Consider the following 26,722-nt stretch of genomic DNA (forward strand, 5'->3'; position numbering starts at 1 on the left):
GATCATGATTCCCCTTTGCTAATCGGAAAACCAACACTCGGATCTGTTTATCCACACATCAAAGATCACACAGTTTCTAGGCCTGAGCGCTGAGGTTTGAACCAACGACCTTGCGATAAAAATGCAATATATATTACGTTATACCATGCCTTCTCTCGTGAACTGTACAGTACCCAAAGGAAAGTATCGCTGAATGAGGCATAAGGGACAAAATGATCTGGTTGATTCAAAACACTGAATACCATACCTCTGGATAATGAGAGTTGAGCTGCATGGTTTGTATAAGTTGCTGCAAACACCTCGGCCGGCTAGGTTGGTAACCCAGTGTAGTGGGAAGAGTTATGTTCTTCAAGACATATGTTTTCCACTTCTTACTGAGTTTAAATTCCACAAACATCTGTTGAGAACCTGCCGTGTGTCAGACTATTAGACTAAAGGGCTTACCTTCAAAAGCTGGATGAGACTCAATAGTTGTCCTAACAAAAAAATATGTGGTGGGTAGGTAAGGATGTCATGAGGATAGTCACAGGATGTCACAGGACCAGAAAAGGATCTAAATATGCAGGGTAGAGTGAGATCATGAGAAATCACACTAAGGAACTTGGCCTTTGTCTTTGAGAAGCGAAGTCACAAAATGATCGTTCTTATTGCAGTGCCTGGGATAGACTGGATGGAACAGTTTGAATGAAGGGAGACAATAGAGAAGTTACTAAATCCACCCATGCCATCGAGGAGGAAACGGGAGTAAATTAAGGTTCAGTGAGAGAAGGTTGAGGAGAGAAATTTGAGAAATATTTGCAGAAATATTGGCAGAGGTTGGTAATCCATTGGAGACACAGAAAAAGATGATTCAGAGGCAAAACTGGGTTTCAGGATTAAATCAAATGTTATTGGGATAACAACTGCTATAGTCAAATATAAGAGGCAAAAGATTTTGAATATGGTGGTAGATATTGAGTTCAGGGTCAGGTATTTGAGTGCTTCTCCTGATGGAGATATTCACAAAAGACTTGGATAAAAGTTCCTGTTACATGGATGCAACTGGAGGGTATTATGCTGAGTGAAATAAGTCAGAGAAAGACAGATATCACAGGTTTTCACTCATTTGTGGAACTTGAGAAACTTAAACAGAAGACCATGGGGTCAGGGAAGGGGAAAAAATAGCTACAGAGAGGGAGGGAGGCAAACCATAAGAGACGTAAACACAAGAACAAACTGAGGGCTGATGGTGGGGGGAGAGGGGAAAATGGGTGACGGGCATTGAGGAGGGCACTTGTTACGATGAGCACTGGGTGCCGTATGTATGCGATGAACCATGGGAAACTACCTCCAAAACCAGGAGCATACTATATACGCTGTATGGTGGCCAACCTGACAATAAATTATATTTAAAAAAAAAAAAGTTACTGCTAAAACCACAGCTGTTTTTTAATTGTTGGCATTCAACTGGTAATCAAGATCATAAACTTTCTTGAGCTCATACACCATTTTACCCCCCTGAATCTCTTTTTTGAAAGACATGGAGATCAGTCTGTGCAGTCTCTAAGGTACTGATCCAACTGTAGGACTAAATAATTTTATTAATGGTTGGAAATAGCACTTGTTGTTTGAATTGCCTACCTTTTTACCATGAAAATCATTTATCTAGATCACTGTTATGTTGATTAGATATGCATATAGGCAGATAGAGCAAATTTACTAAATGGTATTCACTTTGATACCAATAATTATTTTTTCATAACAGGTCATATTTTTCTTAAAAATAATTTTTAGGTGAATTAATAGTGAATTATTGTTAGTTCTACTGGATGCTAGTTATTTTTGTGAGGTTTAAAAATACGAAATATATGAGATTTGGATGCTACAAGCAAGGGGACAAAGAAGACAATATGTAAGGAATTTCGAATTTCGAATTTCGAATTTCGAATTTCTCAAGGTATGTGTTACGACAGTAGTTTGAGTCAAGGGCTGCTGGAGTAAAGTCAAAATGCCTGGTGGGTTTTTTTTTTAATTTTTATTTTTTTAATCTTTATTTTTGAGGGAGAAAGAGCGTGAGCAGAGGAGGGGCAAAGAGAGAGGGAGACAGAATCTGAAGCAGGCTCCAGGTTCTGAGCTGTCAGCGCAGAGCCCAACGTGGGGCTCAAACTCACGAAAGCGAGTTCATGATCTGAGTCGAAGTGGGAAGCTTAACCGACTGAGTCATCCAGGTGCCCCCAAATGCTTGGGTGTTATTAGAGGAAAGCTTTACCGAGATGTCAAAGGAACTATATTTGGAAGAAAGAAAACAAAAGAAAGGGTGAAACTTATTCAAAATGGAGAAAGAACATGAACAAAAATTGCTGAAGAATCAAAGAACATGGCTTAAATGTGTAATGGAAAATGTTCCTTAAGGCAAGATCGGGGAGAATGTGCATCTCGGTCCTCTAGTAGATTAGAGCTGGAAAGGTAGATTAGGAGGAGATTACCAAGGGCCTTGTGTCCTCTTGCTTTGACTGTGGCTTTAACCACTGTTGGTGAAGGTTCACAGGGCACCTAAATGAAAGAGGGGACCGGGCTCAATATTGTCCCAATTATTCTCCCAGATCAACTAAATACACAGTGTTCTGCCTTTCTGCGTTCATAGAAGACTCGATCACTACAGAACCCCAAACACCCCTGGTGACATAACAAACAGGCCTGAGTGCTGTGCTCCTCTTAAGATAACGACATTATATCCCTTTAGGGAAGACAGGCATGGTAATGAAAACTAGGTTGCAGCAGGTCCTAAAATGCTAGATGCTCCTGACATCTGGGGATATCACAACAAGATTCAACATCCCATTCAAGGCTGTTAACCAAACTCTCAACACGTGAGAAAGAATCGTCAACAAAAGTTCATTGGACTTGCTGATACAAACGATCATTTTATTCTCCCAAGTTTCTCCTGTGAGATACACAAGTTTGCGCTGTTTTCCTTTCTCCCTAGAGATACGCATGGTGAGTGAGTTGTTGCTATCTTTAGACAGCGGGAACACTTTTGGACGCCACCATTGGACATCTTGGACTTCTGCACTGCCTGTCTACTAAGGGATACATATGTAGAGGAAAGTGACTAATTAGAGAGGAAATAATTCTCAGGTAACTGTCACCCAAAGTCACTTGTCTGGATTCCAAGCTCATAACATAGTTGGGGAAATAAAGGCACAATACCCACGTGGATCAAGGACAAGCATCCAAAAATTGCTATAAAGAATTATACTAGGGGGCTCCCGGGGGGGTGGGGGGCTCAGTCGGTTGGGCGTCCAACTTCGCCTCATCTCGCGGCATGATCTCGCCGTTCGTGTGTTCAGGCCCCAAGTCGGGCTCTGGGCTGACAGCTCAGAGCCTGGAGCCTGCTTCGGATTCTGTGTCTCCCTCTCCCTCTGCCCCTCATCAGCTTGTGCTTTCTGTCTGTCTCAAAAATAAATTAAAAAACATCCAAAAAATTTTTTTAAAAAAAGAATTAGACTACTTCTGAAGATTTGCCCTTGATAAAAGCAAGTCATGAGATGGCATGAAGGCAAACACCTTCATGTGGGCTATTCACGTAGGAAGTGCTTTCAATACTTTCCTTGAGGAAAGATTATATGCTGGAACAGCAAAATTAGCTTAGTAGCATAGTTCTTCAATACTTTGGGACTTTGGAAATTACAGCTGAGAAGCATGTGGAGGGAGACTATGCTAAATTTGGACACAGCCCACTTTTTCCAAATGTGTTGAAGGATATAAAAGTGTTGTCTTACAGATGGCAATTGTAAACAGCTTCTCGAATGAAGGGGTCTGGAATCACCAGTTTCCGAGGACGGCCTGGAGTGTTTCATTCCTTCCCTGCTCTCTGGCAACGGGATTGGAGTGCTGATCTCAGGCACCATTGCCTGCCTTGTGCTATTCTTAGCCTAATGTCAAGAATGCTAAGCTCATCAGAAGCTCTGAGTATTGGAAATGCTGAATTAGAGACCGACAACCTCTCCAACTCTGGCACATGAGTGACATTTATTTTAAGCCACTTTCCCTAAATATATCAGATGATGAACAGTGTGGTACCTGCCAGATGCACCATCTGGGATTCATCTCTTCTTTGTCTGTCTTCCCTTGGTTCTTTGGTTACAATTCTTGTTCTGCAATTCTTGTTCTTGTACCTGATGCTCCCAGTCATAAATCTCTGTGTCTGTCTCCTGCACTAGCCTGTGAACTTTTTGAAGCAGAGCCTAAGTCTTCTTCCTGTTGGTATTACCCCACAAAGAAGACACCGCACATGTAACGAGTGCTTGCCGAATTGTGTTGACGCACATAATGGAAGGTCTTTAGAAGCTTTTCCCAATGATCTCAGGATGTGACTTGGATACGGCCCTGGGGAACGCTTAATACCAACCTCAGGGCTCTAATCACTTGTAGGAACTCAATGGAGATCGTCCCAGTGACCAAGATAATTAATCTAAGTTTTCTCGGACACCATTTGGTCAGTTCTCTGAGGCTCTTTCAGGTCATACTTCTTTTTTTAAGTTTATTTATTTATTTAGAGAGGAGGCGGAGGACAAGGAGAAAGGAGAGAGAGAGCCCAATGTGGGGCTCAAACTCGCACACCATGAGATAATGACCTGAGTTGAAATCGAGTCTGACGCTTAACCGACTGAGCCACGCAGGCACCCCTCAGGTCATACTCTTTAAAACATAATGTTGGCTGTAAGCAATGTAGTTTTTCTGAACATGAAAGTCTGGTCTTTGAGGATCCAGGCTTCCTTAGCGGTGATGGTGGTTGGGGAGGAACCTCCCACCTTCTTCAATTACCAAAAGCATTTGGAATAACATATGACTTCTTCAAGGTCTGTTTGAAGTCTGCCACTAAGCCCAGAAAACCCCTTGTCCTAGACTAATGCTGAAATTATTACAGAAGAAAACAAGGGTGGATAGTGAATCCAGGATGAGAATTGTTTGGTTTTTTTTGGTGTGAAAATCAAAATATAAAAGTAAAATTAAAAGTTACTCACGCAAAACATACCAAAAAAAAATGGAGTCACTAGGTGGAAACTTTCACTGGAAACTCAGAAAGTGTCCCTAAGATGCCATTGAGCTGATATTTGAACAAAAAGAACACGCCAGATGTGGGACGTTCAGAATAAAGAACAAGCAAGTAGTGACAACAAAGTCTACAGAGACCCTACTGTGGGCACCATCTTGGTCGGTGACAAGGGCAAAAAATATCATGGGACAAGATGATGGTGGCTGGCAAGTCGATCAGAGGCACAAGGCGAATTGGAATGGTAGCTGAAACCATACCACAGAATCACATCACATCAGATTCTGCAAATCAAACTGCCCTCTATTTTCCTTCTAGAATATCTCAGGCTCCCACATTGCCGCAGCCTGTGGAAGGTGGATTCTAGCATTAGCAACAACCTTCCTGCGTTGAACTATTAAACATCCTGAGAAAGAAGACCAGTTTGGGAGCAGCACGAAGCAATAACTAGAATGGAGACATTCTAGAGAAGAACAGAGACAACTGAGATATCTCTCTAGAGACGTCTGCAGAAGGTCTTAGATATCTGAGCGCAGAATTCGCAGTGGGTTAAGGAACAAATGGAAGCCATCCTGAGAAGGTCATGGGCCTCGGCAGAGTCACTGCTGATCAGTGGGCCACCTGCTTGCCCAATCAATGCTGACCTGACAGAGCATTAATAGACCGTTCAAGATGTGGTTTCTTCCCTGCAGAGACAGCTTTATTTTGGATGGAAATATATTTTGCAAATATTGTGATCTAAAGACAGAAACTCCATCCCCATGAATGCAAAATTCAATCTGAAGAGTCTCTTAGGATAAACAAAAGACTCTGTGCTCCTTTTGACAAACCCAGAATCAGGGAAATTGAAAGCCTACCTACCCCCTTGGAAAATTAAATTCTGATTTAGTTAATGCTCTCCTCATGGCTGAAGTGGCTACTTAAGGAGAGATAATGACAGTGTAAGGATGTTTAATTGCTGCTTAATCAGTATCTCTATAGCTCCTGCTGGAAACAGTGTGTGTGTTGGGGAAGGGGCGGGTGGGGGGGGTAGTTAAATTAGAAACTGAACGAAATTCCACGATCTCAACCCCGGAGAAAAACCTCACTTGTATGTAAGACTCACAGACTTACATGGGTTGTAATCGACACCTGGGAGTCCATGTGCTTTTTGGCCTCTCAGAGAGCCGACTGGATGGGGCTGCTAGAAGTCAGGTAAGCAGCAGACCCCATCAGCTTGGTAGAGCCTAACTCAAAGCTTGGGAGGCCAAGTCCAAAGCTGTCATCACTATTCCACACTGAACTCGCATAGGCAGAGAGAGAGAGGGAGACAGGCGATGTGCAGCCGGCTCCGCACTGACTTGCAGGTTTTTTCTTCATTCTTCATCCAGCAGAAAACCTCTCTTGATGATGTCTGTTTGTCTATGGCCACTCTAGGATCCAGGCTAATACTGATGGTGACACAAAGCTGGCCAGAATTAAGGATGTAGCTGGGGGCTGAGCAAGGACTCCCTTCCCTACGCTTCTGTAATTGGCCAACCAAGGCATTAGACCTGGGAATACTGGGAACATTCTCCACCACCAAAGCTAAAGCTGACCTCGTCACCAGACACTGTTGGGCACTGTGGCCTTGTTTATTAGCCGAGCTCCAGCTTCCGGCACATGGCCTGGCACACGTAGACACATGGCAATGAGTTGTTGAATTAACTGCCATGCACGTCTCGACATCCCTAACGTAGTTTGAGCAATTACATCACATTGGAGGGCTGTTGTGGTTGTTGTTGTTGTTTCCGTGATGCCCAGAATGAGACGAAACAGAGAGGAGCCTCCATATCATAACCACCTCCAGCCCAATGCATGGCGGCTCCTTGCTCTGCTGATACAGTTGTGAATAGAAGGCATTTGCCCTTTCCTTGCAGTGGCCTCTCTGGGATGAGAGGAAGAGGAAGCCAGAAGCAGCCAAGCAACGATCTCCTTTCAAGCTGAGCTCTTGAAGACCACAAGTGAGATATCTTCTGGAGGATTACGACCTGTCTCCGGCAGCCAAATACGGGATCAGCGACGGCTCGTGAATTCAGCCTGTTGGTGAAGGTGTTTAACTGCTTAAGGATACTTCGTTCATCCTAAAATGTAGGGCTGACCAACAATAACAATTTTTAGGTCAATCACAAACACTCGCAGCATCGCATCATGACAAGTGTGAGGGATTTTGAGACAAAATAAAATTCCCTTGTTTACAGGAAGCATGAAACAACTAAATACAGATCCGCTGGGCACACTCTCATAAGAAGTATTTTCAGAAAGCAGCATGATATAACGTTCTAGACTCCTCTCCGTAAAAACGAGGTCCAATGCTATTCCAGATCTACTAAATCAGAATCTGCCTCGTAATAAGATCCCAGGCAATTCAGGTGCATATTAAAGTTTCAGCGTGGCTGCTTTGGGTTCAGATTATTACCTCCAGCCGGGTGACTTTCAGAAAGCTGATTAATATTCCCTTGCCTCAGTTTCTTCATGGGAAAACTGCAGATGATAATTAAATTACCAACTTTAAATTGAATTCAGCTGAACGGACGATAAAAGGAGTCAATGCCCAGATATTGCTCGAGTGAGATATTGCTCCAGAATCTTCTAAGTACCCAATATAGATCAAGTATTATTATAATTTGGCAAAAGAACATCTTTTAGTTCAAATTACTAAATCCAGGAAGGCTGTGGGTTTTTTTTTTTTTATATGAAAGTTGGTAATCGCCAAGGAAAGAATGTGTGAAATATAGGAGTTTTCCTCGAAGTATTCAGCTGAGGTAACACTTGTTTTCTTTGCCAGTACACGTAACGGAGGGTCTATGCTCCTTCCTGCCTCAGCAGTGGTCATGTTTCCCAGACATTTTAGGGCGGTTGGAGGATTTTCCCAAGCACGAGCTACCTTCTGTTTCTGCTTTGCACAGCTTGGAGCCCTAAATGTTCGGAAGTTCCGGTTTTGCCTGATGTGAGCAGGCTTTCTGCTTGGCCATGGCTGATGCAAGTGGCAGACCGTGGCAGGCCCTCCTGGTGCACTGCCCAGATCCCCTTTACCAGACTGTTGCGTCCATCTCCAGGCTGCCCCCTTGCCCAGAAAATTCTCCTGGGTCAACAGAAGCTACTCAACAGCTGACTCCTTATCGCCTCCCAAGGGGTAGCTCCTGACAATGAGGGAGTGGGCCGGGGGGATCAGAGTGCAACAGTTCATGCTTCTGAGCTCCTAGGACCAGGACACCTAGTCCTCAGGAAGCTCCTTCTCTTGCCCCACCCTGCCTCGCTCACCTCTGCTGCCCCTGGGGGCACTCCCACAATAAGTTACGGGAGCCAGAGCCCGCATCTGAGGAATCCCACCTAAGACAAGATGAGACAAGTCGGAAGGAGCAAAGATGGAACCATGATGAGGAAAGAGACACAGTTGCCCAGGTCTCTCAGATAATTTAATGAAGAGTAGTCGCTATTCAGGGCGGATATATGCTGTAATACATCCTCAGGATCTGTATGGTTAACTATTGGAAAATCAAAAAGGTCTTGTTTGATATGCAAGTTCAAATCAACGTATCTGTTGCATTTGTAAACACCTGTATTGAACTAAAGATACATATTCGGTCCTGTGGAGGTCCCCGGGGGACCTGTATTGATGTAAACACCCCGGTATTCTGATGGGCTATGTCTTGCTAACATGGATTTGAAGGTGTGCCACTTTCCCGGGGGATTGTCATTGTTTGCAAAGGTCCCTATCACAACAGGCACTCCTCAAACACCCCTTTACTCTTGTTGAATTAGGGCCATACTTGATCTTCTGAATCGTTTGAAAAGGTCTAAATATTTAGCGTATTTACCACATTGGCAAATGTTGCCAATAATATTCTCTCATTATCCACCTGGCTGTGGGTACCTTAAAGGAAAATTTCATCTCCTTTATTTATATAAGTCAGTACCGAGAATAATTCAGAGTATATTGAAATTACTTAAGAAAAGTAGGTGACAAGCTCAAATTCTAAAATTTTTAAATATTTTATAATAAAGACTTCAGGAAGACAATTTTTTCCACAGGAGATTTCTAATTTTTTTTAAAAAAAATGTTTAATGTTTATTTATTTTTGAAAGAGCGAGACAGAGTATGAGCAGGGGAGGGGCAGAGAGAGAGGGAGACACAGAATCTGAAGCAGGCTCCAGGCTCTGAGCTGTCGGCACAGAGCCCGATGTGGGGCTCAACCTCGTGAACCACAAGATCAAGACCTGAGCCGAAGTCAGACACTTAACCAGCTGAGCCACCCAGGCACCCCTCTAAATTGTTTTTTGATGGTATGTGTTCTGAGCTCTCACAAAGATACTTTATCTAGTGGCTAGTGGGAGAATTTTGTAAACATTCAAAGACTTGTTTTTCTTTAATGAAAACATTTAGCTAGAACATATATAGAAATAAGTTCTGCACTTAGCAAAAATTACACAGACCTGGCGAACTTATTCCAAACCTGAGCTAGTACCTGACAAGAATAATTTGAATAATGTAACTGAAAATTCTTTACACAAGTCCTCACAAGAGTGTGTTTGAAGAGCTATTTTCCTACATCATACTGAAAGGTTTTGTTTAGGTTTTTAATTTTATATCCAAGGTAGTTAACATATAGTGTAATAATGATTTCAAGAGCAGAATTTAGTGGTTCACTGTTTACATACAACACCCAGTGCTCATCCCCACAAGTGCCCGCCTTAACGCCCATCACCCATTTAGCCCACCCCTCCCCCCCGCCCATCACCCATTTAGCCCACCCCCCACCCGACACCCAGCCAGCAACCCTCAGTTTGTTCTCTATAGTCTCTTATGGTTTGCCTCCCTCCCTCTTTTATCTTATTTTTCCTTCCCTTCCCCTATGAATAGTTTTGAGAAATTACTCAGAAAATGTCAAAGTCATGTTGTAGATTTCGCGGCAGAAGGAATAAATGTACAAGAGCTCGGGGACGTGGTGGCTCACTAGGCTGGTATCTCCGTGACTGCTTCCTGCTGCTTCCTGAAATATGAACTACTTTGAGGCCATCTGATTTATGATCTCTTGTCTTCACCCGGTAGCTTGTGGTTTTTTTACATTTTTTTGGAAAAAGAAGTTTGTATCTCTGAGAGCCATATTTGTCTTTTTCTCTTTCTCTGTCTTTTTGCGGGAGGTAGGCAAGAGAAGGAAAAGTCGCTACCCCGAATTTTATGAAAAGAAAACCAAAACAGATACAAAAAAAAATAGTAATCCTTAGCACAAAATTCTTTGGACAAATTTACATTTTGGAAGTACCTTCTGAGCTCTTGCACTCTTTTCTTTTAGAGTCTCTAGATGTGTTCCTGCTTCATGGAGAAGTTTATGGTTAGTGAGAAGAGACACTCTTAAATCTTCTTCCACAGCACAAATAAGGCACAGGATTGGTTGTGTTTAAAAATATGTATATATTTTTTTCTGGATGAACTTGCCGATCAGCTGTAAAATGACCCTATTGGGGAACGTTAATAGAGACACGATTTTTTTTAACGGACTAAATACTGAAAGCAAACATTTTGTTTTCCCCTTCGCACTTCCGACTTTCTTTGGTTGAAGGACCTCAGCAGTACATTTGACACACTTCTTTCTAGACATACAGACTCGTTTGAAACAACTTTAGAAGTCCCAGGTGCAACAGAAAGCTTCAAATCTTCAACTCTTTGAGCTTTCCCAGAAGGTCACCATAGTTCCGTCTCCTTTTAAGGTCAGGGGTCGCTCCTATCTGTACAAGGCCATCATCGGCTATACTGGGAGGCCAAGACAGACTCATGTGAGTTGCCTGACAGTCCCTTCAGATAGTCAGCAAACACCCAACTAGCAAGGGACAGTGAAGACATGAACGGAAGAAGCCGTATTCTAACACCTGACTTTGTGTTTTGAACGAAGGAAGGTGCAAAGGAAGACAATGAACGTTTATTGAGTATACTCTACCAGGCATTCTGAATTAGAATTGTTTCTAAATATTTCCATGTCCTGGTGCTACTAAATGTGAAGGTATTTTGTCCACATTAGAAATAAAAAAAAATTTTGCAACCAAAGGAACATTTTCTACTTTTTGGTAGCAGTTCAAAACGGAATATATGATAGTTTGAAACTGGCATTTTTGCGTTGCTATGGCAAAGTGGATGACAAAACTTTGCTTTTGGTGGATCGTACTCGGACTTGTTTCAGGAAAAACTGTGAGGCAGATACATATGTATCTTCATATATTTAGATTTTCCCACTTTCTCCTTATTGTTTCCTTTCTCACCCCTGAAAGATATAAGGGGGGGATACTGATTTATAGATATATCGATATATCAATATAGATATATAGCGATATATAGATACATATCTATATGTGTGTATATAGATATGTGTGTGTGTGTGTGTGTGTGTGTGTGTGTGTATGTGGAGAGAGAGAGAGAGAGAGAGAGAGAGAGACTTTAAGGAGATAATTGTGGAGCAGAATCGCCTTCGTAATTAACCAAAATAACCTCTTGAGGCCAAGCATACAACCAGATCCTGGCAGGGTAGAGCAGACACAAAGAAAAAGAAAAAGGTTGTACAAATTTCACCTTGTGTTGCTCCAAAGACTTCCTTAGTCCTTCCCTTGGTCCTACATGAAAATCAGTGCAAGCACCCTTCAATTGGCTGCTCAACCCGAAGCCTCACGTGGTGCGAGACTTCTCTTATTCCCCCCAGTAGCAGCTTCCATTCGTCTATTTCCAACAGATGCCCAAACCTGATCACTTCTCCCCGTCCCCACCCCCTCACCTTGTCCAACCCTCTATTTCTACCCTGCGGGTCCAACAGGGCCTAACTGACCTCCTAAGCCTGTGTTTCTCCTTCTTAGGATCTGTTTTCCATGTCATCGGAATGACCGTTTTAAAACTGATTATCGATTACCTTGCACTCCTGGTTAAAGCCTCCAGATGACATTCCCTAATAGTCTTGGATTACAATCTTTTCTCCTTTTCCTCAGTGTCCCTCCATGACCCGGATCCTGGTTACCTGCCCTCTGTTCTACCTCCGTCACTCCGCCCAAACCCCTCGTGTCCAATTTCCCCATTTTTCTTGAATGTGCCAAGTATATTTTTCCAGATTTTCTTTACATGTAGTTCACTCTGGGAGTGATTTTCACACATGTGCTTACTTTACTAGATTGATGTTCAAATATTGCCTATTTAGAAAAGGGAGTCTATCTTACAAACTAAAATGGTCCCTTGCCCTCAGCCTTTCTAAACCTGCTTTATAAGACCTGTATTTAATTTTTCTTCTTAGCACTAATATTTATCAGAAATTATAATACACATTAATCCATTTATTTTTGTTCTTTGTCTATTTTCTCAACTAAACATACATACATTCAAGGCACGGACTTTGTGTTAGTTACGAGGTACATGGTACAAGGTACACATTCAATAGATCATTTGAATGGATAAAATGCTTTTATGGAATGTACATAAGCAAATGAATTCTTATTTATGAAACATTTTTTAAACTCTAAAGAAATAACTAATCAGCTTAAGTAAATTCCATCTAACAAGTATTCTTCATAAATTAGATTGCTTTTATTAGCAATAGAGGTCTACCTTCTAACTTCAACCAATATGAACCAGGCGGAGGGCATTTCCGGTTTGTCCCCTTTACATTAAGTGGTACCCTTATGACTAGAAGGCCAGCCAACACTTTCTACTGTTTGGAGGCTTCACACACCAGAAAATGTGTCCCACTCAGTGTTTTATTTCTTTACACTTCTTAGTCATTTTCAGCCTGGTGAGTCCTCATGTTAATAGCACACGAATCAAAACAATATTTCTTAGACTTTTAGAAATGGCCAGGGCTTTGACATCATCCAATCAAACTCCATCAGCATAGAGTTACTGGTATTACCCCCACCCTTATTGGGAGGACAGACCGGATTTAGAAAAAAAGCGAATGCGTTGTTTATGGTCCCCCAAATGATTAGTAGTAAAGATGGGACTAGAATCAGTTTTCCTGGTTCCTACTCTAGTGCCCTTCATCTCCTTCCCACGTTCCCAGACACATGTCACACACTTTATTGATGATACGGATAAAACTGAGTATATAGCAGCCTTAGCTTAGTCGGTTCTACATTTCATAAGATTTTCCCAGAGCAGTAGAAATATTATCATAGAAAAATCTGAATCGATATTTTTTGAGTTCTTACTCTATGCTAGACAAAGAAATTAGCACTTTATACACACTAACTAAAAACTGGAACCATCTAAACAATGCCCCTAACGCGCACGTATGTACACACACACACACACACACACAGAGCTTACTGTCTGCGGTAGCACAACTTTACCATTTCAGCATACTCTTCCCCAGACCAGTAACTTGATTGTTCCTTACACGATATTCCAGAACAATCCATCCACTTTTCGATAAGAAGCTTCAATGGACAGTTTCTGTCTCAGAACCCTGAACTGGCTGTTTCCACCCATCTTAAACGGTGTTATTGTGACCCACACCCAAAGTTGACTAAGCTCCTGCCTTCAACCAGACTTCAAGTTCTCCATATATGATGAGATACTACCCCACCTCCATGGAGGTGCTGTTCTCTCTTTCAACATGATCAATAAACTTAGTTTTGGCTCATCAGTTGATCATATTAGTGATGTTTGGGAAGCTGTCATTGGACGTACATCATTACATTCTCATAAAATCCAAGGCAGGTATAATTATCTACCTAAATAGATGAGGAAACAGAGGCATGAAAAGGTTAAGGAATTTGTCCAAGCACATGGTACCAGTGACACAGCTAAAACGTAAATCAGGTCGTCTCCAGAATGCATCCTCCTGAGGACCGTTGGGTTCCCCATCACTCTGTAACAACCCAGCTAATCTGGATGTAGTTAATTCTGTTCAGCTGAAACCAGCCGCTACCTCATTAAAACATGAGAGTAAATTTTAGCATTTCAGTATTTTTATTCCAAGTTTCAGAAAGACGTTACATCAGAATCCTGACAGTTAACTGATCAGTGTGTCCGAATGTTCATGCCATGCACACGTTTTCCTTTGGCTGGGAGATCTGAAGCGAAAGACTCTGCCCTTCCTCAGGGATTCCTTGACCGACTCTTCTTCTGCTGGCTCAGCATTTGCATTTCTGTCTTCCCCCCATCTTTATCATCAACCGCCATCGTTTCATTTTCTCTTGACAGTGTGTATCACCAACATGGGAGGAGAAGAGTAGTACACCCAGCAGTACTAGTCATCTTGATCATTTGCTGGTATCCTGGAGAATCTCAGCCTTTGCCTCTTTGTGGCCCATGTAGAAGGGCACTCAGAGTTATGGAGGATTTGGACTGCATACAAGTAGCCCGTCGCCCGCTCTCTCTGTGAGCAAACACACGCACAGGGCAACCTCGCAAGGCTCAACTGCCATTTACTTTGGGAGCAAATTCCAAGCTATGCAGAAACATGGTGAGTCTGAAGACCGGACATGGGTAGCATAATGAACATATTGTTAAGGGGACCTCTTTGTTACTGAAAAAAGAAGTCTGAATCCGGTTCTCGTGCGTGTAAATATTGACGATATGTGTCGTCCCACTTTTCTTTTCTTTTGGTGTCCTATTAAAAAGATAATTGCCAAAAAAAAAAGATAATTGCCAAGTTCCTATGTCAAGGAATTTAGTGGCTACGTTTGCTTCTAGAATTTTTATGTTTTCAGGTCTTACATTCAAGTCTAACTCATTCGGAGTTAATTTTTGCATATGCTGGAAGATAGTGGCCCAGTTTCATTATTTTGCATCTGTTGTCCAGTTTTCTCAGCACCATTTACTGAAGGACTATCCTTTCTTCATTATGTGTTCTTGGCTCCTTTGTCATAAAATTATTGACCATATAAGTGTGGATTTATTTCTGGGCTCTCTACTCTGTTCTATTGACCTAGGTGTATGTTTTTATGCTGATGCCACACTGTTTTAATTACTATAGCATTATAGTATAGTTTGAAATCAGAGAGTGTCGTGTCTCCAGTTTTGTTCCTATTTCCCAACATTACTTTGGATATTTGGGGTTTTGTTGTGATTCCACAAAAATCTTATGATTATTTGCTCTATTTCTTTGAAAAATGTTATCGGAATTTTGATAAGGATTGAAATGAATCTATAGATGGCTTTTGGTAGTATGGTCCAATATTGATTCTTCCAATCCATGAGCACAGAACACCTTTCCATTTATTTGCGTCTTCAATTTCTTTCGTTAATGTCTTGTGGTTTTCGACATACAGGTTTTTCACCTCCTTGGTTAAATTTATTCCTATGCATTTTATTCTTTCTGATGCAATTGTAAATGAGATTGTTGTCTTTATATCTCTCTCTCTGACGGTTTGTTTTCAGTGCACAGAAACACAACAGATCGTTATATATTGATTTTTTTATCCTGAAACTTTACTGAACCCGTTTATTACTTCTAACAGCTTTTTGGTGAAGCCTTTAGGGTTTTCTGTATGTAATATTATCACATCTGCAAACAGTGACAGTTTTATTTCTTCCGTTCCAATCTGGATGCCTTTTCTTCCTTTCTTTCTTTCTTTCTTTCTTTCTTTCTTTCTTTCTTTTTCTTTCTTTCTTTCTTTCCTTCTTTCTTTCTCTCTTTCTTTCTTTTGTTCTTTCTTTCTCTCTCTCTTTCTCTTGCTATTTCTTTCTTTCTTTCTTTCTTTCTTTATTTATTTCTTTCTTTCTTTCTTTTATTTTTATTTGTTTGTTTGTTTGTTGCCTACTTGCTAGGACTTTCAATACTATGTTGAAGAAAAATGGTGAGAGTGGGGACCCTCGTCTTGTCTTTTCCTAATGTTAGAAGGAAGGCCTTTCAACACTTCACCACTCAGTATGATGTTAGCCATGGGTTTGTCATATATGACCTTTATTATATCGAGAGATGTTCCCTCTATACCCACGTAGCATTCTTAGTGTCAATTCCAAATTTCCAAAACTGAGTGCCAAAGCGTTCTATAATCTTCTAAACTGCCTCTATATCAATAAAAATAAACTTACTTATTTATCCTTTAAAAATTAACCAAGCACCCTTGTTCTCTGTTGTAAATGAGAAATGACTGCTGATTCTGTATGACTCATTGTGAATGTATTGGTAACATTTTAGGCTTATTCATTTATTTTGAGAGAGAGAGAGAGCATGCACACGAGTGGGGGAGGGGCAAAGAGAGAAGGAGAGAGAGAATCCCAAGCAGGCTCCATGTTGCCAGCACAGAGCCCGACATTGGGTTTGCTCTCACCACCATGAGTTCATGACCTGCGCTGAAATAAAGAGGTGGATACTTAACCAACTGAGCCACCCAGGTGCCCCAAATATCTTTAAATGAAAAGTAACTACTGGTCACATCCCCCAGAGAAATTGTCCCCTAAGACTATAAAGAATCATGTAAAAGGATATTCCTTAGTGCACCATTAGCTATTAAAAAAAACACTAGATAACCAGGCAAATGGAAAAGTTAAGCAGAACTGATACACAACCTGCACAGAATAAGACAAAGCACCGGAAGTAGAAAAAGCAACACACGTAAAGTGTCGAAAGTATAGTGTTATTTCAAAAAAGAAATAAGAAAACACAATCTACAGCATGACGTTATTTATGCAAAACTTTAGGCATAGACTTACAGCCACGACCGCGCATTTTTCAAAGATAAATATCAGATATATTTGACTGTGCACTAGAGGCAAAGGGAAAAGAGAAAACAGGAATCCACAGATGAAAGGGGCTAAAATATGAAAACAAAGATGAATAAGGTCAAATGGAGCTTGCCTGCCTTAATGATAACGATGTTCCGGAAACAAAGACACGTAATGAATTCTGTGCTCCTGAGATGCTGAGATACTAAAATAAAACAAAGTAAAAGCAGAGTGAAAACGGAGCAAAAATTAAATAAAAACCAAGCCAGACAGAAGGAAACCAAACTCTGTTTGCATCTCGGGACAAACATTTGTGTGGGCTGGTGGGCTGGGAGCATGGCTTTCAAATAATCACCTGTCATTATTAGAAGCCGCAATGTAAGTTGACTGCACTTGCCTTCATGCTCCTTCAGTGCAGTCTTTCCGGAAACTGTCAGCTCTCCCTGCAGAATATATTCAGAATCTGATCACTTGTCATTATCTTCTCCACTGCTTCCATCGCCTGCCATCTGGTCTTTTGTTCACAACTGTTTCCACTCTTGCCCCCTTGTAGTTTCTTCTCCAAAAAAATAGATGGAAACAACCATGCCCCGATCATGTCACTTTTCTGCTCAAAACCCTCCGACGCTTCACATCTCCCCCAGAATGAAGTCTCCATCCTTTAGCTTAGCCTTCAAGGCCCTCCATTACCCCACTCCTTGCTTTCTGACTTCGTCTTCTATCACGTTGCCCCCTTGCTTACCATATCCCATCCCTTGCTTACCATCCCACAGTGACCTTCCTGTTCTTCCTGAAACACACAGAGCATGCATGCTCTTGCCTCAGTGCCTTTGCCCTGGCTATGCCCTCTGCTGCAACAGTCTTCCATTACTTTACTTACTCCCTCACTTATCGGTGATCTACTCTCAAACGCTACCTTATCAGAGAAGACTTTTCCATCTACCTAAACCAAAATAACACCCTTCCTCATCATTGGCTCTTTCCTTGCTTTGCTCTTTTTATTTCTTTTTAGCACTTGGCAACACCTGACATATTCTTCTTTCATCATTTCCCTCATTGGAGCTGCGACAGAGGTTACTGTTCTGTCTACAGAACCTAGAACAATCTTGGGTTCGTGTTTGTGCACATGATAGAAGGAGTTCATCACTGTGATATTTTGACCTGAATAAAATGCAATGGAAAATAATTGAACAAGATAAGGCAATAATAATAACACAGCATTTGATAATATTTTGGAATTTAATACACAACCTCATTTGAGGTATGAGAGTTATGCCTCCTTTTATAAAAAAAAGTATTAAAGCAAACTGAGGCTCAGCAAACATCAGCCTTTGCCTAACACTCCTCAGCCAGAAAAAGATAATTTTATTTTTAGGACTAAAGTTGGTGGGCTTTTCATTTTTAACCCTCTTCATTGAATGGCTATTCCCCAATGTATTTTCAAAGATTTCTCATCTGCCCCTGCGGTTCCTCATGTACTCCCAAATTAAGATTCTCTGAAAGTTTCATCTGTGTGAAAATGTGTGAAATGCCAGGCATGTGGTCTCACTCCTAAATAAAGATTCCACTTGAATAAATGTAACAACCAGTCATTATTTACACCTTCACGATAGTTTTGAACTTGACAGGTTTAGAAGGGGGGGGCAGGTTGATCAGAGGGGAAAAAAAGCTAGTAAGCTCAGCAGTATTTGAATCAAGCAGCTGCAAATTAATCATAAAATGTGGAGTTCGTTGCAAAGCTACAGCCTCATGCAGAAGACATAGCAAGACAGCTTTGCCAAGGGGCATGAATCAAGAACGTTCTTTAGGAGCTGGTTCCATAGGGGGATTATCCCTTCATAAAAATTATTTTAGTAAACAAACACATGGTGAAATAATTATGCTCCCTCACTACATAAAATACACTAGTCTCAAGCTTGTTCTGCAAGGAACAAGGAATTCTTTTACTGTAGTATTTCATGCCGTTTATGCAACCACAAATAGATTGCACCGTTCTCCCTTTGGAACATAAGGGGAATCGGTAGGAAGAACACTCTGGTATGGGCTCTTAAATGCAAGCATTGCTAAGCTATCGGGACTAATTTTCTGCAGCTTCTGTCAGAATGCCAGGTACGTAGTGATGAGGTTCCATGATATACAGCAGATACGGGATTCAAGCTAACTTTTCCTGCAGATTTTATGGAAGGTTTAGGGCGGTGCATAAAAGCATACAGCTTTACAGTGAGAAGATCCCTAACGTCTCCCAAAAATGAAAACAGGATAGACATCCGATTCTATCTACGGAAGTGTCCGACTAGCTTTCTTCTTTGTTAGTGATCTTGCTTGGCAATTTAGGTAAGTCTCCAGATTCGGTGTTTACCGAACTGAATTTTTACTTTCGGCTCTGTGATTCCAGAGTGTGTATTTTTTGAAATCATACTCCCAGCATTAACTAAAGAGTTAGTTAGTCACTGGTTGTTGCCAGAGACTTTAGGTTGGCACAGTAAGCAATATCTTGAAATGAACATAAAATTTGCAATGATGTGATGTGTGACTGCGGTAACTAAAGTTCCCAGTTGCGCTGCCCTAATACCTAAATTTTGGTCCCGGGTCTCAAGGTTTCTTGTTACGCCTGATCTTAATAATCTGCCAGCCTCCTGCCCACACGACATACCTGAACCCAATGAGTTAAACCCAAGGAGTTACCTGGGCTCCAGAATCACCTCTGTATTCCAGAGTAGTGGAAACTTCCAAAATACCTTCCCCACTCAAAGCCTGAATTTCTACACCTGTTAGACCCGAGGATCTTACAGGATTGCCCTCACCTCCTCCCTCTGAATCACCACGACTGGCCTTTGCTCAGTGTTATTCGGGGGGTTGTCTGTGTCCTTAACCTTTTTTAAGCTTTACGTTAATTCCGTGCCTTCTCATCTCTTCTGTTTCTCCAGGAGTCACTCTCATGAAATTGCCTCCCACCACCCACTGAGGCCCAGAAGTCGGCTAGGGCAACCCCTGGACTCTGTAGGCAGGGATATGAACTCTAGATTCAGTTGCCAACTGAAAATCCTGGCTCCCTACTTACCTGCCTCCAAACTCCTCCATTGCCTCAGTCTCCTCACCTCTAAAACGACAGATGTTTCAACTTATCGTGTTTCCAAGAACTAAATGGGACAACAGTCACAAAGAACATAGGAGAATACTTACCAGAGAGTAAGTATTGATACTTGATAAAAGAAACACGCTTTTAATCTGACCCAAATACTCTTAATTTAGAAAGTCATGCCTTCGGACAGTTATTAATCTTTCATACTTCATTCCTTCTAAAGTAAAATATCTATTGCATAATTTATTGAACTGATATCAAAGGGAAGGAAGAAGTCTAAATCCCATGAGTCTCACGAATGATTTCATATATCCTATACTTTATTTTTGCTTGTATTTTTTGTTTCTATACTACGAAAAAAAAATGTTTTCACCAATTTGCCCCTGCTACCAGAACTGGAGACACGTGGGTATTCTGGATACAGTTCAAACTTTGTTTACGTGCACTCCGTGAAACTTTGCCTGTAATATCATTTCAAGGGTATACTCCTTGTTCTTTCTACTAGGTTATAAACTCACCAAAAATAAATGCGAAGTTCTTCAACTTCTCTAACATTTGTCACCGATGAGTTGGGGATCAATTATTCTTATGAGCTTTTCAAATTGGACTGTTGGAAAAGTTCAGTGAAGTGGAACTGATTACTGCCAACATTACATTTAATGAGACTATATAGTTGCATATTCGAAACCTGTAAATGACTTCTTCCTGAGAATTCTGACTTGCGTAGCCTTGTCCGAAGTTCCTCCTTCTTGGGTGAGCTATTCTGAAGCTTTATATACCTCTGATCTGTAACAAGTAATTCTGTCTGAAGAAAGAATACATTGCTCAGAGAAGAGAGCCACTTTAACAGCAAGAAAGTCCAAATGCAAGTTGAGTATTTTTAGTTGATGATGGAGATACCATCCAGGCTCAAACACTGCAGCAACCATTTGGGCCCATACGAAAGATGTGTAAATGGAGGAAATTTGTCAGAAGAGACTATTGCCAACAATCAGTATTTATGAAGCATCTACAATTGGCCTTATTTAGACACTCAACTGGAATAACAAAAAATATTTACTGATCTCTGTCTTCATGGAGATTTCAGTAGGGAGAGGGAGACAAACATTAATTGAGCGTGGCAATAATTTATTATTTTTTAAATGGAGTGAGGTAATATTTATCAAGTGCTCACTATGTTCGAAGCCTTGACTTGGTATTTCGGATACAAAGGCAAATTAAGATGCAGTCCCTTTTGTCAAGGACTTAGCCATTTAACAGAGGAGATAAACAACAGGGAGACAACTGCCATTCTATGAGTATGGGTCTAATTGTTTCTCAAATGCTTATTATGTACCGGAGACCCTGCTAAGTCTTTACAGAAGGGTTCTCATCAATTGTGTGCTCTTGCTACTTTGCTGTATGTACCTATAACTAGACTCGGAGCCCCCAGAGTGAACAGCTACTGAGGACATAGCTCACCAGACTCAAAGGCTAACAAAGGAGACACAGAAGCGTTCTAGCTTTTAATAATGTGAATGTCGGCCTTATGTCCACACCATATCAAGATTCTGCATTTCTCTAAAAAGCCCATTCGTAAAGTTGAGTCAATGAACTACCCTTTCTTACTCATTCTCATTCTCCTCTTTTACCCCACCCCCGCACTTCAAAGAGGAGATACCTTGAGGAAGAGTCTCTCCTGGCCCAAAAAGGCGGACATAAAACCCAGGTATTATCATAAACCACTTTTGGACCAAGTCATGTCAAATGATTATAATTAAGTTAATTTTGGGAATCACCCTGTACCTAAATCTTCTCAGAAAAAAAAAGTTAAGGGGCAACTGGGTGGCTCAGTTGGTTATCTCCCAACACTTGATTTAGGCCCAGGTCATGATCTCATGGTTCATGGGATCGAGCCCCCCATCGGGCTCTATGCTGACAGCACGGAGCCTGCTGGGGATTCTCTCTCGGCCTCTCTCTCTCTCTCTCTCTCAAAAGAAATAAATAAACTTAAAAAAAAGAAAGTTAAAGATAAAAGAACATTGAGAATGTCTATTTTACTCTTGTGGGTGTGCAGAGCTGGAAAGAGCCTCACCTCTGCTTTTACAACAACAGAAGAGCTAGACACAGTGAGCTTATGAATTTTCCTGTAACTATGAGAGCTGAGGTCACAGGGCAATCAAAAGCTCCAGAGTGAAAAGTGTCTGCAGGACGACAGGGTAAAATGCAACCATCGTCCTACTTGGGGTTGATGAAACCATTCACTGCTAGGAAAAGTTTAGCCAGAGTGGCTGGAAAATTATTAAGAGACAAGGCGTGCAAAGACCAGAGAAATCCTCGTGGCTATAGTGATTAGGGAGTCTGCACCCTCCTGTAGGCTCTTTCTTCGTGAATCCCACAAGGTACTTACAGAAAAGATTAAAGTCTTAAGAAATATCCCCTTTGTGGGAGGGGTGGGGGGAGGGAGATTGTCTGTGTGGCTCGGTCGGTTAAGCATCCGACTTATGCCCAGGTCATGATCTCGCAGTTTGTGAGTTCGAGCCCCGTGTCGGGCTGTGTGCTGACAGCTCAGAGCCTAGACCCTGCTTCACATAATGTGTCTCTCTGTCTCTGTGCCCTTCCCGGGCTCGTGTGCTGTCCGTCTGTCTGTCTGTCTCTCTCAAGAATGAATAAACTTGAACAAAAATTTAAAAGTTAGATGAATTTCAAAGTTCAGTATCCTTACATAAAGTTTTCATGAAATACAATCACATTCATTTACATATTGTATGTGGCTGTTTTGGTGCTACAACAAGAGAGTTGGTTATGATGGAGATCAACAGACTGGAAAGCCTAAAACATTTACTGTTTGGCTACTCACATAAAAGGCTTTCCAACCTCTGCTCAACCAGGAAAGGTGCACACCTCCAAGATCACATGGGTGATTTCCTCAGAGACGTATAAATGATAAGAAATCAAATGGACATGTTAAAAGAGAGAAACAGTAACAGAGATAAAGGATGCCTTTGATGAACTCATCAATCGTAGCTGAGGAAACATCGGTGAACTTCAAGACAGTTACTATAAATTACTCAAACTGAAATAAAAAGAATGAAATAAGCAAAAAAATCCGAACAGAGCACCCAAGAGCTGTGTTAGGCAGTCTAATGTCTGCAAATTCAGATCCCAGGACTAGAAGAAAGAAGAGTGTAAAACAAACATGTGAAGAAATGAAGAAACAATGGCTGAATGTTTAAATACTGTACAGGGGCGCCTGGGTGGTTCAGTCAGTTGGGCGTCCGACTTTGGCTCAGGTCATGATCTCGCAGCTCGTGAGTTCGAGCCCCGCATCAGGCTCTGTGCTGACAGCTCAGAGCCTGGAACCTGGTTCAGATTCTGTGTCTCCCTCTCTCTGCCCCTTCCCCGCTCCTGCTCTGTCTCTCTCTGTCTCTCAAAAATGAACAAATGTTAAATACTATGGACACCAAACCCGAGGTCCAAGATATGACACTCAGAGAAATCCAAGCAGAATAAATACAATATGCACGTGCATGCGCACGCACACACACACACACACACACACACACACACACGCAAACTGCTAAAATCAAAAGATTAAAAAAATCTTGAAGGCAGCCAGAGATAAAAGCTACATTAGGGGGAAAAAATGAAGTATAATACATGTCTCATCAGAAACCACATAAGCTAGAAAACAACGGAATAATATCACTTTTTCTTTTTTCCAAAAAGAAAAAAAATGTCAGTCTTGAATTTGCATCCAGTGAAACTGTTTCATAACTAATGTAGAAATAAATATTTTTCTCAAACGAAACTGAGGACATTGATGGACAGAAGACCTACTTTACAAAAAAAATACATTACATAATATTATTCGGACCAAAGGAGTGTGGTATCAGAAAAATTAATCTACACAAAAATTGAAGTGCAATAAATGAGGGGAAATAACACATTTTTGTTACTTAATATTTAATACGTAACTCACTGTCAAGCAAAGTTAAAAGCAATGTGCTGTATGCTTACCGCATATGAAAAAAACGAAATATGTGTCAAGAATATCCCAGACGATAAAAGAAAGTAACTGGGAATATATTTCTGTTAAGGCCTTTACACATCAAGTCTACGTTATAATTTGAAGATATTCTCCAATTAATTAAAGATGGATATTGTAAATCCTAGGGAATATCACTGAAAAAATCAATAAGAAGTATTTGTCAACACAAAAGATAAAATTGAATTGCAAAAAAATGTGCAGCTAATCGAAGACAAGGTAGGAAAAGAGAGACAGAGAAAACAGAAGAGACAATCAAATAGAAACTAACTACTGAGATCTTATACTTTAATCTAAACAGATCACTCACTACATTAAATTTTAGTGGCCTAGGGACACCCGGGTGGCTTAGTTGGTTAAGCGTCCAACTTCGCCTCAGGTCATGATCTCATGGCTTGTGGGTTCGAGCCCCACATCGGTCTCTGCTGACAGCTCAGAGCCTGGAGCCTGCTTTGGATTCTGTGTTTCCCTCTCTCTCTCTCTCTCTCTCTGCCCCTCCTCCACCCATGTGCTCTCTCTCTCTCTCTCTCTCTCTCTCTCAAAAATAAATAAAATATTTTAAAAAATTTTAGAAAATTTAGTGGCCTAAAATCCTACTTATTTCAGACACTGTCAGATCAGATTTTAAAACGCAATCAACCATACATCATTTACAATAAATTAAATTAATTAAAAATACATTGATTATAAGTAAATGGTTAGGAAATATACACAACACTAACTAAAAGAAAACCAGAGTGACTATATAAATCTCAGAAGAAAAAAAAACAGATGTAAGGAATAAGGAGATAAAAGGGGATGGTAATGATAAAAATGTCAGTGAACTGGAAGATAAAACAATAGAACGTACCCAATCTGAGCAACAGAGAGAAAATCAGTTGGAAATAAAAATGAGCAGAGCCTCTTAGATCTATAAGACTATAATGAAAAGTCTAACATTCCTGTCCTCAAGGTTCTAGAAAGAGAGGAGGAGGTGAAACAAAAAAGGTACTAACAAAATGCCTGAAAAATTCCCAAATTTGACAAAAAGCTGAGTAAATTCCAGATAGGAAAAACTCAAAATTTTTTTAAAAAAATCTAAAAAAAAAGCACACCAACCGACATAAGAATCAAACTTTGAAAAGAAAAACCAAAGTAAAAATTTTGGAAGCAATGAGAGAGAAACGACACTTTAACTATAGAAGAAACACAAGTCTAGTAAGAGCATACGCCTTGTCAGCAACCATGGAGACTGGAAGGAAATGGCACAAAATTTGTCAAGTGAAGAGAAAAAAGAACTGTCAAGTCAAAATTGTAAATCAGTGAAAGTATCTTTCAGGAATTAAGGGCAAATCAAGATATTCTCAGATGAGCAAAACTAAGTTTGTTTCTAAGAAGAACTACCCTAAAAGAATGACTGAAGGAAGGTTTCTAAAAAGGAAAGAAAGTGATAAGAGAAGCGATCTGAGAACATCAGGAAAGGAGAAAGAATGATAGAAAAAATTTTTAAATATGGATAAAGTCCATATTCGTCCTCCTAAACTATTTGACAGTTAAAATAATAGGTGTAACACTTAGATGCGATTCTAAATGTAATTGTATGTAAAGCAGTATTAAATATAATTATATGATAAATAAAGTAAATATTTAAGGTACTTTTATGATACAGGAGCATAAGCAGACCCAAAGGTAGGTAAGATTTCTACATTTCACTCAAACGGGTACAGTAGTGACATCAGTAGACCGTGGTAAGTTTTATGTATTTAATATAATACCTACAGAAATCATTTTAAAAGAGATACAAAGAAATATATTCAAAACAAAATAGGCAAATTAAAAGGGAACTCTTAAAACTGATGAATCCCCACAGAGAACCATGAAAGAGAACAGATAAAAACCAGAACAACAACAACAAAAACAACACAAAAATACAAGACTGAAACTCTAATATATCCAAAAATACAAGACTTAAACCCCATTATATCCGTAAATTTAGTAAATGAAAATTTTCTCCATAATTAAAGGCAGAAATTGATAATTCAAAGCAGAAATTGACCAGGTAGATAAAAATATGACCCAACTATATGCTATCTACAAGAAACTCCCTTCAAGTATAATGATACAAGCAGGTTGAAAGTAAAAGAATGGAAAAAGCTGTGTATTGAAAATATGAATCAAATGAAAGCAGGAATAGTTATATTACTATCAGATAGAGGAAACTCAGAGCCAAGAAAACTACCAGAGCCAGAGAGACCCCTACCAAATGGCGGGAGGCAAGTAGGTATAACTAAAAGTGTACAGATCTCTGTGGTTATGGAAATGTTTTGTATCTTGACTATATCAATGTCAATACCCTGGGTATGGTGTTGTACTATAATTTTACAAGATGTTACCATTGGGGGAAAGTGGGTAAAAGCACATGAAATCTCTAGGCATTATTTCCTACAACTGTATATGAATGTATAATTATCTCAGAATAAAAAGTTTCATTTTAAAGTAATGAGCAAAAGATATGAACAGATACTTCACAAAAGAACAAATACGGATGACAAATAAATATATGAAAAATGTTTAAAATAGTTATTATAAAAATGTAAATTAAAATACAATGAGATCCTACAAGTATTGGAATGGTAGAGAGAAAGGGAAGGGAAGGGAAGGGAAGAGGGCTGGAACACAAGAAAAAATCCTGATGATTAATACTGTTGAGAGCATAGAGTAACTGAAATCTTATACAATGTTGAGGAAATTTGTAATGGTACTGCTACTTTGGAAAACAGTTTGAAGGTTTCATACGTTTAAATATATGTCTACTATGTGATTCAGCAATCTCACTCTTAAGTATCTTTCCAAAAAAAAAAAAAATGAAAACTTACTCTCATAAAAAATAGTACACAAATGTTATAACAATTTTTTAATAAACTCTCAAAACCG

General features: G+C 40.3%; 2 long non-coding RNA genes across 3 annotated transcripts in view; one reads left to right on the forward strand and one right to left on the reverse strand.

Annotated features, from left to right (window-relative positions):
• Nucleotides 1-21,592, forward strand: part of LOC122230618 — a 78,834-nt gene extending 57,242 nt beyond the window's left edge. Inside the window, exons 3-5 of one of the 2 annotated variants that reach the window (XR_006207624.1) lie at nucleotides 14,232-14,493; nucleotides 19,628-19,889; nucleotides 20,288-21,592. This is a non-coding gene — a long non-coding RNA (uncharacterized LOC122230618). The remainder of the gene's footprint in view (nucleotides 1-14,231; nucleotides 14,494-19,627; nucleotides 19,890-20,287) is intronic. The other variant, XR_006207623.1, reaches the window with a different exon arrangement.
• The window catches only part of LOC122230619, a 262,023-nt gene that overhangs the window by 196,966 nt on the left and 38,335 nt on the right, over nucleotides 1-26,722 (reverse strand). The gene's annotated exons all lie outside the window — the stretch shown is intronic.

This window comes from Panthera tigris, chromosome C2 (genome assembly GCF_018350195.1).
Source record: "Panthera tigris isolate Pti1 chromosome C2, P.tigris_Pti1_mat1.1, whole genome shotgun sequence".
NCBI lineage: Eukaryota > Metazoa > Chordata > Mammalia > Carnivora > Felidae > Panthera > Panthera tigris.